General features: G+C 35.7%; 1 protein-coding gene across 2 annotated transcripts in view; it reads left to right on the plus strand.

Annotated features, from left to right (window-relative positions):
- Positions 1-15,000, plus strand: part of LOC144978722 (Na(+)/H(+) exchange regulatory cofactor NHE-RF2-like) — a 109,444-nt gene that overhangs the window by 22,705 nt on the left and 71,739 nt on the right. The window lies entirely within an intron of this gene.

Consider the following 15,000-nt stretch of genomic DNA (forward strand, 5'->3'; position numbering starts at 1 on the left):
TTGTCACTTCCAAAATTATGATTCTTTCCATGATGGTTTTTGTCAGAATTCGTTCGTTTCACACCACACGTCACATCCTGGTAATTCACAAGATTCACCTCCCGATTCCCCCCCCCCCCTCCACACACACTCTACTACCCCCAAATCCTCTCCTTTTATGTTTTTCTATCATCCTATTTCGAAGACTCAGGTTCGACTGCCGTTCATACATACAAGTGGAGTACAGTACATGATGTATTTATTCAATGAAATATGACTTTGGCTGATGATTATCCTCACTCTGGGTGTATCCATTGTAATATACTAGGAAGCTTGTCTCCCCCCCCCCCTTCCCTACCCCCACTTCCACAGCCCCCCCCCCCCTCCCCCGAAATAAAAAAAAAAAAACCTCCAAAAAAAACAACAAAACAAAAACCAAAAACAAAAAAAACTTACAGAATTTGACGACCATTGTTGAAGGAAAGCAAGCTATCTAATAATAATATGTATTCAATAGTAAATAATATAGAGATCCAAAAGACGTGTTTTGATGAAACCATCTTTGAGCATTGCTAGACAGAAAGAACTCTCTGCTTCCTTTCCATTGGTTATTTGTAGTCACTTCCTGTGACCTAATTATCATTCTTTGGGGCAGAAGCTAACTAGCATCTTACAATGGCTACAGCCCGAGCCAGGCGTCTCCATATCCATCATTTGTGTTTGATAATTTGTTCTTTCTTCCTTCTTGAAAATCCCACAATTTCATTCACGTGTCTTTATTGATTTGTCTTCTTTTATTATTATAATTATCATTATCTCCAACCTTGTTCTCCAAGAAACAACCCCATTATTTATTATTAATTAATAGTTCCCAATCAAGTGACAACTTTGCCATCTTTCAAGTCCTGATGATGGTTTTGATTTTTAAAAAACAACCAGATGTGTAGATTGCTGTTCTTTATATATGTATTTCTGTATGTATGTGGATGATTTTTTGTCTAAATGTCTTCTCTTTAAAGAAATATTGTTTTTGATTTAGTTCTCTCTCTCTCTCTCTCTCTCTCTCTCTCTCTCTCTCTCTCTCTCTCTCTCTCTCTCTCTCTCTCTCTCTCTATCTCTCTCTCCTTTCCTCTCGTTAAAAAAACAAAACAAAAAATATTGTTCATTTCACTCAAGGAACATCTTATTATAAAGATATTACGTGTTTTGATCTCGCCTACCTATTTTGGTATACGTGTTCATTGTATAGCATTTAACACATTGTTTTCGGGGGTTTTTTTTTTGACACCCAATGTGACACATTCATTTAAATACTGCTCTTGCATGTGTTTGCAAATGGATATGAACATCCTACTATTATATTGCTGTCTTGATTTTATTCACAGACTCATATTTTCATATTGCTCTTTTGTTTTGTTTTTTTTCTTTTGTTTTTTTTTTAATATCTATATATAATTATTAAAGCAATACAATATAATTATTAAAAAAAAAACAGTGTGTAAATTGTAAATTTATCTTGCATGGATTTGCCATTGGATATTCGCATTTTTCTTTATTATTATTATTTTTTTTTCGTTTCTTTTATCTCAAAAATATTCTCAAATTTAATCCTGAGACTTTTTTTTTTTTTTTTTTAAATATTAAAAAAAAAATTATTCTATGATTGTGTTGCTGCATGTTGCACTTGTGTTGCATAGCATTCCTCTTTTGTTTACAAATTACTATAATGTTAACATCGTGTTAAATGATGTGACTGAACCATTTTGTTTTCAGGAATCTTGTGCATTGTTTATGTTATATTATTTCAGAATGTTGGAATGATGATCCTGTGTGTTTTGTCCCGTTTGATTGTTGTAGTGATGTTGGTGTCATTAAATATTGTTGATGTTTGTTAAAAGTTTATGTAATAGTTAATCAAAGAAAAACAACTTATTAATGGTCAAGGAAGAAGCCATTAATATATTTTCTTGTATGACATAAAACTATGAGCAAAATTATTGATAAATAAATAGATAAATAAATGAATAATTGAATAAACCAATAGACAAATATATAAATAAATGAATGAATGAATAAATAAATAAATAAATAAATAAATAAATAATAAACAAACAAACAAATATATAATTAAACAAATAAAAATAAATGACATCTGCATAGAGCCTTGCCCCATTGATAGGTAACAAATAGGTTGGTAGTGAATAGAACCTGATGGTGGCAGTGTTAATGAATAATATATATTTATTATCCAGACTGGTGAGGTACCTTGTTATTATTTCGTGTCAAGAAGTGTAATGAATTTTGGTTAAACCGTTTCTTATAATTACAATAATGAAAAAAAAAACAAAAAACAAAACAAAGAACCACAAAAAAAACACAAAAAAAACACAAAAAACAACAAAATAAACCAAAACAAAAATACAAAAAAAAAAACAAACAAAAAAAAAACAAAACAAAAAATAACAAAATAAACCAAAACAAAAATACAAAAAAAAAAACAAAAAAAAAAACAAAACAAAAAACAAACAAACAAAAAGAAACAAAAACAAAACCCAAACCAAAAAAAAACAAAAACCCAAGAAACAAAAAAAAAAAAAAACCCAACAAAACCGCCCTAAAAAAACCCCAAAAACCAACCCCAACAAGCAAGCAAACAAACAAACAAAAAGAAATAGGAGTAAAATATATCTTGCTATCTGCGTACACTAACATGCTGCGTAAACTAATAAACAGACAAAATAAAGGAACAAAATAAAGAACGAAACTTGAATGGGTGGAGGCGTGGATTTGTCATGGTTGATTGCATTGGCATTTTATCTTGAGAGGAAGAAGGCCTGAAAATAAAATAATATATAATCTAATAAAATATTAAAAAAAGAAAAACTCCAGTTTTGTTATGTTCTACAGGTTTCGACCACGGTAAAGAACCCCCTCCCCCATCCCCAACAAAAAACAAACTTACAAAAATACCCCCCCCCCCCCCCAAAAAAAAAAAAAATAAAAAAATAAAATTAAAAATTTAAAAAACCCAAAAAACCCCCCCAAAAAACCCCACAAAAACAAAACAAAAAAACAAAACAAAAAACAAAGACAAAACAAAAACAAAGAAAACAAGTGCAACTGATCCACATCGCGATACGTGCTCTCCACTCAACTTTCACAACCGATCAACCTTCGCGAAGTTACAGGTTTGAGAATTTTTGTTTTTTGTTTTTGTTGTTGTTGCCAAGATGAGGGTCATTTTTAAATCGATCGATACTCGGACAAGTTTTCTGGCCAAATTTTTAAATATTATGTTTTTTTTTCAGAGTAGGCTATGGCAGATTTGTCTTGGTTTCCAATGAAGAACTGTCCTGTGACAATATTTTAATGGCTTGTTACTATAACTATTTATTATTGCACCTCGCGGTCACCAGGCCAGGCCTGGCCTCTGGATTTAATGGGATAACTCCTGCCGTGTCGGAGTTGTATTATGCTGTCGCGTCGAGTCATCGTTATTGCGTTGGGAGTCGTGTGTGCAGGGGCGTAACGTCGCATATGTTTTTTGTGCCGCAGCCCTCCTATCCCCCCCCCCCCCCATGTCCTCTTTCTTACATCTTCAATCAGAAATGATGTACAGACGCATTTATTTTTATCCACAAAACGGAAAGATAAACGAATTGATACATAAGCGATTGTCTGACTTGATTTGCTGTGCTGTGCTTGTATATATATGTGTGCGATTTTTTTTTTTTTTTGGTGTGTGTGTTTGAGTATGTGTATATGTGTGTGGACGCTGGTGGTGTTTGTGTGTATTAATCTGACACAGTTATTGTGCTTGAAAAAGGAAATATCTGCACAGTTAATTAACGGGACGGAATAATACTCTTCAATAGTCGTAACGTCACTTCCTTCCTAATGACGCATGGTAACTTAGTAACACTGGCTCTAAACTATCGGAACAATGGCGGACGCCCGTATGAAATATTTCTCCGGCAAGCATAAAAGCTTTTCCAGAGGAAAAAAACCCCATAAATTTGATCATGTTTTGACTTTTACACATTCTGATCACAAGGCATATGATAAGGGAATGAAAAGTTCTAGCCAGCATGAAGAATAAAAAGTAATGATTTTCTTTGTTTAGAACCAAGATGGCCGCCGTTGCCGGGTGGCGTGACATCAGACAACTGAATCCTATTGGCCACAGTTCGGTTCTTCTCAGAAAGACAGAACTCACACAAGCCGTTGATAAAGGGAGGGGCTCCCGAGTGAAGTAGCTTTGCTGACTTAAGGCACAGTGTGTACATATTATAGATAGAACGAAGATGACGTCACTCAGGTCTTTGTTATTTTTTTTTGTTTTTTTTTTTGCCATCCATGTTTATGAGTAATTCTTAATAAACTGTATTATCCAGACTATATAAAAGTTCGTGGTTACACAGGGTTTTGTGTGTTGATCCGTTATACTTCCGGATGGCAATGTTGTTAACTTCTTAGCCAATCGCATACTATATATAATATTATGATTATAGGCATGCACCGCAAAGTCAGGGAGTCAGTCAGGAGCGGAGCAGAGCGTTTGGCCGTAGGGCTTCCTTCCTACCAACCTATCTCTCTCTCTTCCCCCCCCCCCCCCAACCCCTCTCTTTCCCTCTCTATCGCTCTCTTTAACCCCCCTTTTCCCTTCTCTCTCTCGTCTCCCCTTTCTCTCCTACTCTCTCTTGTCTTCTCCTTCTCTCATACTCTCTTTTTTTTCTCCCCCTCCTCTCATACTCTCTCTTGTCTCCCCCCTCTTCTCTCCCACTCTATCTTGTCTCCCCCATTTCTCCTACTCTCTCTTGTTCCCCCCCCCCCCTTCTCTCCTACTCTATCCTGTCTTCACCTTTTCTCCTATTCTCTCTTGTCTCCCCCTTCTCTACTACTACTACTACTACTACTACTACTACTACTACTACTACTACTACTACTACTACTACTACTACTACTACTACTACTACTTCTACTACTACTACTACTACTACTACTACTACTACTACTACTACTACTACACACTACTACTACTACTACTACTACTACTACTACTACTACTACTACTACTACTACTACTACTACTACCTACTACTACCACTACTACTACTACTACTACTACTACTACTACTACTACTACTACTACTACTCATACTACTAATACTTCTACTACTACTACTACTACTACTACTACTACTACTACTACTACTACTACTACTACTACTACTACTACTACTACTACTACTACTACTACTCTCTCTGTGTGTCTGTATGTGTCTATCTCTCTCATCCCCCTCCTTCCCCTCCTCCCATATTCTCTCTCAAGTTGACTCCTCTCATCCGTCAATATAGATAACATGAGTCATTTTTTATCTTTTTGATGATGACAGACAATAAACGCAGGCCAACCGACATGTCAATTGCATGAAATGGGTTTGGAGATAAGACCAAAAAAAAAATGATGATTAGCCAGTTAATTAATTATTGTTTGTTAATGTGGACAGCATTCAACAGTCAAGTTTTGTCTTTTTTGTGATCTGTACCGTATAATTTCTGAATATGATGGTGGTTTGTCCTCCCTGTGTATCTGCTGGTAATGTATAGAGTCTATAATATATTACATTGGTATAATATATTGTATAATAACTCTAAGACATTCCGTTTGTTTTAAATTTGGTCTTTGTGTTAAAGTATATACAGGATATAAATTGTGCATCTAATGGTAATGTTGTTATTTGATATAAAAATGTTATGATATTCTGTGATATTTAAAAAAAATATTTTAAGTAGTTTAGGTAAAATAGTCACATCGTCATCAACATTAATAGTACCTACGACGACGACGACGATGATGATGATGATGATGATGATGATGATGATAATGATAATGATAATAATAGTAATGATAATAATGATAATAATGATAATAATAACAATAATAACAATGATAATAATAGTAATAATAATAATAATAATAATAATAATAATAATAATAATAATAATAATAATAATAATAATAATAATAATAATAATAATAATAATAATAATAATAATAATAATAATGATGATGATGATGATGATGATGATGTTAGTAATAATAATAATAATAATAATAATAATAATAATAATAATAATAATAATATGATGAGATAATGATATATGAGATAGATGATGATGATGATGATGATGATGATGATGATGATGATGATGATGATGATGATGACGATGATGATGATGATGATGATGATGATAATAGCAACAACAACATAACGGTGTATATTTAAAGGAATACTTTTTAAAAAGCTGCATCTTTATATTATTAATAGTATGATATGTGAATCCAAGTTCTATTCTTTAACTACTTGAATATCAGACAAAATCCAGCCAGAAAATGTGACTAATCTCAGTGATTCAACTCGGGCTTTAAGGCGTGGTCATGTGTACTCTAGATTGTTCCAGATCTCTATTCCAGACTGTTCACTTATATATTTAATCCACATAAAGACAGAACGAAATTGACGTCATTCAGTTCTTCGTTATAAGACTGCCATTTTTATGAGTAGTTCTCACTAAATTTTTCAATCAGACTTTAAACGTTTAAGGTTACACACACACAATTTTGTGTGTTGGAACGTTATTTCCGGGTGGCGAATGTTGTGAGCTCTTTTTGGCTAAACTCACAGCATCAGTACAGATCATTGGGGGAGGGGGAGGGGAGGGGGTGTGGAGTTCCAAATTGGTTTATTTCCTTTAGTTTTGGATTTTTAAAGTTTAATTTTAAATTAGAATTACGTACAGAATTTTTAAAAACCCCAAAAAACTGTCACGTAAAATCTACCTAGAAGGTGTGGCTAATCTCAGTGCTTCAACTCCAGGCTTTAAGGCGTGGCTATGTGTACACTAGACTATTTTGGTCCAGATCTCTATGCCAGACTGTTCACCTATACATTTAGTCGATATAAAGGTGGAACGAAAGTGACGTCATTCAGTTATTTGTTATTCGTGTCTTCAGACATCCATTTTTATGAGTAGTTCTCACTACAATCAGACAAAAATGTTTAAGGTTGTACACAAAGTTTTGTGTGTTGGAAGGTTTTCTCCGTTGGCGAATATTGTGAGATTTTTTGACTAAACGCACAGCATCAGTACAGTTCATATTTGGGTGGGGTGGGGTTCCAATTTGGTCAAATCCAGATTTCCTTTAGTTTCGGATTTTTAAAGTTTGATTTTAGATTAGAATTACGTACAGATTTTGTTTTTGGGTTGTTGTTGTTTGTTTGTTTTTTTTTTTTTAAACTCAGAAATGAATATGTGTTTAAAATTAACTAGATACATTTGGTCAATTCTAGAGTGCGTTTGAGGCATATTCAGATGTTTATATATATATATTTTTTTTTGTCGTCAATTCGGATTTTCCCCTCAAAACTTTACTGATAAAAAAAACCCCAACAAATTAGTTATATGAAGCAGGTCTGCTATTTTCTGCGCGAAGTCCCAGGTTCGAAAGTTGTTTTTTTTTTCCAAGACGAGGGTCGTTTAAATCGATCAATATTTAAAGGCCGAGTTTTTCTAGCCAAATTTTTTAATCCAGATTTTTCCAGAATACGGCAATTAAACTGTTTAGTTAAAGCAAGCCACTCCTGCTCTTGAACTCTGGCTGCAACGAAATTATGTTTGGCTGCAACGAAATAATGTTTGGCTGCAACGAAATTATGTTTGGCTGCAACGAGATAATGTTTGGCTGCAACGAAATAATGTTTGGCTGCAACGAAATTATGTTTGGCTGCAACGAAAATATGTTTGGCTGCAACGAAATTATGTTTGGCTGCAACGAAATTATGTTTGGCTGCCACGAAATTATGTTTGGCTGCAACGAAATAATGTTTGGCTCCAACGAAATTATGTTTGGCTGCAACGAAATTATGTTTGGCTGCAACGAAATTATGTTTGGCTGCAACGAAATTATGTTTGGCTGCAACGAAATTATGTTTGGCTGCAACGAAATTATGTTTGGCTGCAACGAAATTATGTTTGGCTGCAACGAAATTATGTTTGGCTGCAACGAAATTATGTTAAGCGGGCTTATTATCCTTGACGTGGCTTGATAGATGATAATACATTCGATATTCCATCAAGATTACGAGTAAATCCTTGTTATAAAGTATTAAAACAAAATCCCGTTGTTATTTTACATAATATAATTGATAGCGTATATTAGATATTATAATCTGCCTGGTTCATATTTCTTAGAGAGTGGTGGTGGTGGGGGGGGGGGGGGGGGGGGGTGGAGCCTGGGATCGCAGTATAAAATATTGACAAGAAGGTGAAAATGGAAAGGCTTCGAATCGAAACATTACATGCACTGACTGAGCTGCCAAATTGAAATTTTAAGAATTCGTAGTTTTCACAGGAAAAAAAATAAATAAGAAGTCACTATAAGTAGATTTATAAATCAATGATTTGCCATCACCATGATCCACAAATGCACCAAAGTCCTGAATAATGAAGTTGACATCACTGGGTCTTTGTTATTGTTTTTTGCCATCCATGTTTATGAGTAAATCTCACTAAACTGTATTAACCAGACTATAAACGTTCACACATAGTTTTGTGTTTTGGTCCGTTCTACTTCCGGATGGCATTGCTGTGAGCTTCTTAGCCAAGCGCACACTATCTTTAGGATCTAAAGAACCTACATTTTCCTTTTCAATAAGATTTATCGAGTCAAAGAGGCGAATGCAGTTCTGTAGCTGTAGTCAAAAAATCATAATTCTACGAATTGTTCTTACTATTAGGCAGGTCTGCATGCATTGTCTGTATATTGTCCCTACTGTTCCCACCCGAAGCCTTTTCCATTTTCACCTTTTCGCTGGATCATAATATAAATTTGCTAATACCGCGTTGGGGCCCTGGGTGAGAATATTAACTACAAACAAAAATATTATTTCATCTCGTTCGTTTACACTTAATACTGGAATGCAAGGAAATATCATTTCCTAAGTTTGACATGATAGCTTACAGGATTTCATATTTTATGATTTGTTAAGGAGATAATCATGTATAATTTCCTGTAACCTGCGGTCGGTAATCTTTCCAGGATTAAAAATTAAAAAAAAGAGCTTTTATATAAATTAAAAAAACAAAACATTCCCTTTATTCATCCCATAGGGGAAATTTGCCTCTAGGGTCTATTCCAAGGGAAGACTGGAATAATCCGGGAGTCAACCGCAGTGCAGCGCCGCAAATTGAACTTGGGCGAGGTGACTTGCTCAAGGCCACACAGCGCAGCGGCGGGTGATCGAACTCGGTACCTTTTGGGTACGAAGCAAAGACCGTACACGTTTTGGTTTGGACCGTATATAGCGCAATATCCACTAAACGTGCTCAAAGCGCTTTACAAGGGGTCCCTTCTAAAATACTTCAAAATCCTTGAAATTGTTTCATCTGGCATCAACTTACATTTTCAATCATAAAGTTCTGAAAATAGAGCCAAGAATGTTGTAATTCTACGAAATTTTCTTAGTACTAGGCCGGTGTGCTCAAGGTAAAGCTGTATTTAGGATAATTATGTTGTCCCCCACTTAACTTATACTCTTTGGATCGGAAACGGTTGTTGGTCGTATGTAGGTAAGTACGTACGTACGTGTTTTATTTATTCAAGTCAGCAATCCACAAAATGCATTAATGGAAAATGTATCGTGACGGCGCTATGCCTGATTGATTCTTCTGTTTTCATTGTGTGTGAATGTGTGTGTGTGTGTGTGTGTATGTATGTATGTGTGTGTGTGTCTGTGTATTATGTATTTGTATGTGTGTGTGTCTGTGTGTGTTGTGTGAAAAAGATAGATAGATAGATAGATAGATAGATAGATAGATAGATAGATACATAGATAGATAGATAGATAGATAGATAGATAGAGAGAGAGAGAGAGAGAGAGAGAGAGAGAGAGAGAGAGAGCGTGTGTGTGTGTGTGTGTGTGTGTTTGTGGTTTGTGAATTTGTTCAGTCTTGCATTTCGTTTGACAGAGAGGTCAAAGATCAAACCCGAGGATCGGTCCGGTCCTGAGATTGGAACGGATTATGTCCTCATTTATTCTATTTACGAGTCGTATTTATTGTGGTCTGGTGCTAAGACACTCGCACGGCTTAGGACCTGTCGGTCGAACTTTCGAATCCAGCTGTGGGCCTCTCAAATTTGACCCCCCTCCCCCCCCCCCCCCCAAAAAAAAAAAAAAAAAAAAAAAAACAAAGACTAAAAAAAAGAAACCAACCAAAAAACAAACAAACAAAATATTAAACAATTACAAAACAAGCCTTTAAGCCTAAAAAACACCAAAAACACCCCCCCAAAAAAAAAAAAACAACATAAAAACTCAACATAAACGCTATTAGAAAATCCAATAAAAAAACAAACACTTTAGTCTTCTATATCGCTTTAAAAAAAAACAACAAAAAAAGAACAAACAAACAATTGATAGCGGCATCTCTGTTTCATAAGAGTGTCTATAATTCCACTTAGAAAGGTCAATTATCCTCCGCATAATGACGCTTATAGAGACATCACAGACAATGTTGCACTTAGAACCGTAAGGTCTCTACAGTACAAACGAGACGTATCCCAGTGCGCGAACTGAATTAAATCTCAGGATCCCAGTGGGAGAACTGAATTAAATCCTGCCTTGTTTTCATCTGTACTTTGGTACCTCTTCGGTAAGGTCTCTACGGTACAAAAGAGAATAAAATCCCAGTTTTCATCTGTACTTGGTACGTCTTCATAAAGATCAACATAAATGTGAACAGAATCAATCATAGTGAAAGCAGTTTCAGGTTTTTAAAAAGTTCTTTCTTCTGACGCTTTGAAAGAAAAAAAAAAAGCCTCTTTTTTGCCACGTCTTTATATTTTAAATTGTTTGAATCCAACCCCCATCCCCTTAACCCAGGACTCCACCACCCCCCCCCCCCAAAAAAAAACAAACAAACAAAAAAACAACACAACAACTCAATAACCAAAAAAGCAACAAACCTCCCTCCAAAAAAAAATTAAATACCCCCCCCCCCCAAAAAAAAGAAACAAAAACAAACAAAAAAAAAAATAAAAAAAATCAAGAAATCAAACATCAAAACAAACGCACAAAAAAAACAAACAAAAAACAAAACAACCCAGAAACAAAACACAATTAAATTGTAAAAAGAACCCCAACCCTATGAATAACAAGTTTCACATTACTCCATTTACTAACTATTACGGATATTTTAAGGTTGTCACAGTTCCTAGTGGCACGAATGCTATTAATACTATCATTTAACAAGGGTTTGGCTGAAAACACCGCTTGAAAGCTTTTATTGATACCATACCAGGGCAAGCGAGCCCTTGTCTGGGATTTATACACACTTTATTTAGCTGAACGACACATTGACACTTTGTGAAATTCTAAATCGATATTTCTTTTATGTTCATATAATTTTGTATTATAAACGCGTAAGTGATAAATTAATAATATCCATATATATTATACGCTTACCGTGGCCTACACAGGTGTACACACACACACACACACACACACACATATATATATATATATATATATATATATTTATTTATATATATATTTATGAGTGTTGGTGGGTACTCGTAGGTACGAAAGTGCTCGATAGTGATGGCTAGAGCTAATATAGAATACAAATTGTCACTCACATTATATGGCCGAGACGTTCGTTTCTGTGGGCTTATTCCACGTCCTCAGACGCCGACTGAGGACGTGGAATAAGCCCAACAGAAACGAACGTCTCGGCCATATAATGTGAGTGACAATTTGTATTATATATATATATATATATATATATATATATATATATGTATGTGTGTGTGTGTGTGTCTATATATGACCCAGATATACTGATATTGACTTGTTTTTATTTACAAATCTGATAACCTAAAATGTTATGGTCTCATTGTTGTACTAGAAATACATATCCTAAATTCAGCGCAAAATGTTGATCATTACAACACTGTTAATACAAGACGTCTACAAGCCTATGATAATTACGCTCTTCAAACAGACCTGCATACTTAAACACTTTAAAAATTCGTAGTTTTTTGGGACATAAAAATAGTAATCGTTATGGTTAACTTTATAAATCAACAATTTACCATCACTAGATTAAGTAACACTGTAGAATCCTGTAAATTGTGTAGTCTGGCATCACCATTCATTTTAAATAAGGTTTAATACTTAAGAGATGCCCACGAAGTTCTGAAATTGAGCCCAAAATTTCGTAATTCTACGAATATTTTCGTAGTAGGTAGCAGTAGGTAGGCCTGGAATTGATTTGTGTACGCGGGGTTAGATATAAATATAAAGATAAACTACACATTTATAATATTTATGGTGTACCGCTTTGATGGTTATGAATCGGGTGTGCTAATGCATTGGAGAATGACAGAGGGTAGTGTTTTAATTGTTTTAATTTTATATGGAATTGATAGGAGATTGCGTGAGATTATTGGGTCGTAGCAGCTAAAGAGACGAGGGGAAGAACAGAGAGAGAGAAAGAGAGAGAGAGAGAGAGAGAGAGAGAGAGAGAGAGAGAGAGAGAGAGAGAGAGATAGAGAGAGACAAATGCGACAAAGAGAAGAGAAGTGAAGAGAGAGAGAGAGAGAGAGAGAGAGAGAGAGAGAGAGGGAGAGAGTACCTGTCTGATAGATTTTAACCAATCGCCATTGTTGTGGACCTGTCTGATAGATTTTAACCGATCGCCATTGTTGTGGATGTCGATAGATTTAACGATTGCCATTGTGGGACCTGTTGTAAGATTAGACAAGCATTGTGAGATACTGTCGATAGATTTTAACCAATCGCCATTGTTGTGGACCTGTCTGATAGATTTTAACCAATCGCCATTGTTGCGGATATGTCCGATAGATTTTAACCGATTGCCATTGTTACCGACCTGTTGTGCCGCCCAGAAATTATGTACAGCTTGAATTACTCATTAGGTCTCGTGTGTTGATGTGTGGCTTTATAGTCTTGATGTATTATGAAATTTGGCTTCTTACCTGGTCCCCAATTCGAGCCACGCGAGTTTGGATGACGCAAAGGTGAGCCTTTTACTTGCGGAAGGGTATATAGAAGGAACGAAAGTGACGTCACTCAGGTCTTTGTTATTGTTTTTTTTTTTGTGACAGCCTGTTAGTGAATGCTTCTCACTAAATGATATCGACCGGACTATAAAGGTTACACTCAATTTTGTGTGTGTTGGTACATTAAATCCGGCTGGCGGATGTTGTAAGTATTTTATAAAAACTCATAGGATCCATAGGAGATTTTTTATTGGGGGGGGGGGGGGGGGGGGGGGGGGGGGGGGGGTTAAGGACAGTTATTATACTTTACTTAATCTCATGAACTTTCGTGTTCCTGGCTCTGAAATTAATATGACCTAAAACTTAGTCTATCAACTCAAAATGAATCTAAGATTAATCGTAAGCGCTTCTGACCCGGCATCCCTCTTCCCCCCCCCCCCCCCCCCCCCCCCCTTTCCCCAATGACCTATCAAGCAAAAAAATATTAAAAAACCCAATCAATCAGCTTTTGGCAGTTCAGAATGTACACACGACTGTCTGGTGAGTGTACACTAGTCTCTCTCTCTCTCTCTCTCTCTCTCTCTCTCTCTCCCCCTCTCTCTCTCTCTCTCTCTCTCCATTTATTTATCTCTTCTCTTCTTTCTCGCCATCTCTCACTCCCTTCCCTTCTCTTTGCCCCCCCCCCCCCCCACTCTCACCTCCCCTCTCTCTGTATGTGTATGCTGTGTGTGTGTGAGTGTGTGTGTATGTATATAGGTTTATTTGTCTATATCATCACTCATTGAATCTAACACTTCCCCCTCCGGCCCCCCTCCGGCCCCCCTCCGGCCCCCCTTCCCCCCCTTACTCCTCCTCATGGAGAAGACACAATCCAGCAAGGCGTGGAGAGTAGAGAATCTGCAGAGGGGAGGTTAATAAGTAGGCCCTGACCATCCACGCAAAACAAGGTCCGGGTAAATGGAATCCTGTTAAATGGAAAGATCTGTGGCTACTTTCGATGAATGGAATATTAGACCATGGAATCCTGCAAATGGAAAGATCTGTGGCTACTTTTGATGAATGGAATATTAGACCATGGAATCCTGCAAATGGAAAGATCTGTGGCTACTTTTGATGAATGGAATATTAGACCATGGAATCCTGCAAATGGAAAGATCTGTGGCTATTTTTGATGAATGGAATATTAGACAATGGAATCCTGCAAATGGAAAGATCTGTGGCTACTTTTGATGAATGGAATATTAGACCATGGAATCCTGCAAATGGAAAGATCTGTGGCTACTTTTGATGAATGGAATATTAGACCATGGAATCCTGCAAATGAAAGATCTGTGGCTATTTTGATGAATGGATATTAGACAATGGAATCTCAAATGGAAAGATATATGGCTAATTTTGGTGAATGGAATATTATGCCCATGGAACCCTCAAATGAGGGATAGGTACTTGCGTAATATAAATGTGCATTATATTATTATTATTATTATTATTATTATTATTATTATATTATTATTATTATTATTATTATTATTATTATTATTATTATTATTATTATACGATTATCGGTGTTAGTTAGTAGTTAGTTCAAGATATTATTATTATTATTATTAGACCATTTTTTTTTTTTTTACGATAACTACTATGTTACTAGTGTGCATCTTGTGTGAGTGTGTCTATGCCAATATTGTATTGTTATAAATGTGTAACCAAATGACAAATTGCCACTTTTTTGGGGGGACAATAAAGATATAATTATTATTATATCATGGAATCCTGCATATAGAAAGATATGTGGCGAATATTGATGAACGGCAAGTTAGACATGGTTTGTGTGGTGGTACGTTATATCCGGGTGGCGGATGTTGTGAGTATTTTGGCTAAGCGCATGACATATATAGCGGGTGTTACTTTTCTTTTATAATGTGATTGGTCGA

The sequence above is a fragment of the Berghia stephanieae genome, chromosome 8, assembly GCF_034508935.2.
Source record: "Berghia stephanieae isolate SIO BIC M18660-M18661 chromosome 8, UCSD_Bste_1.3, whole genome shotgun sequence".
NCBI lineage: Eukaryota > Metazoa > Mollusca > Gastropoda > Nudibranchia > Aeolidiidae > Berghia > Berghia stephanieae.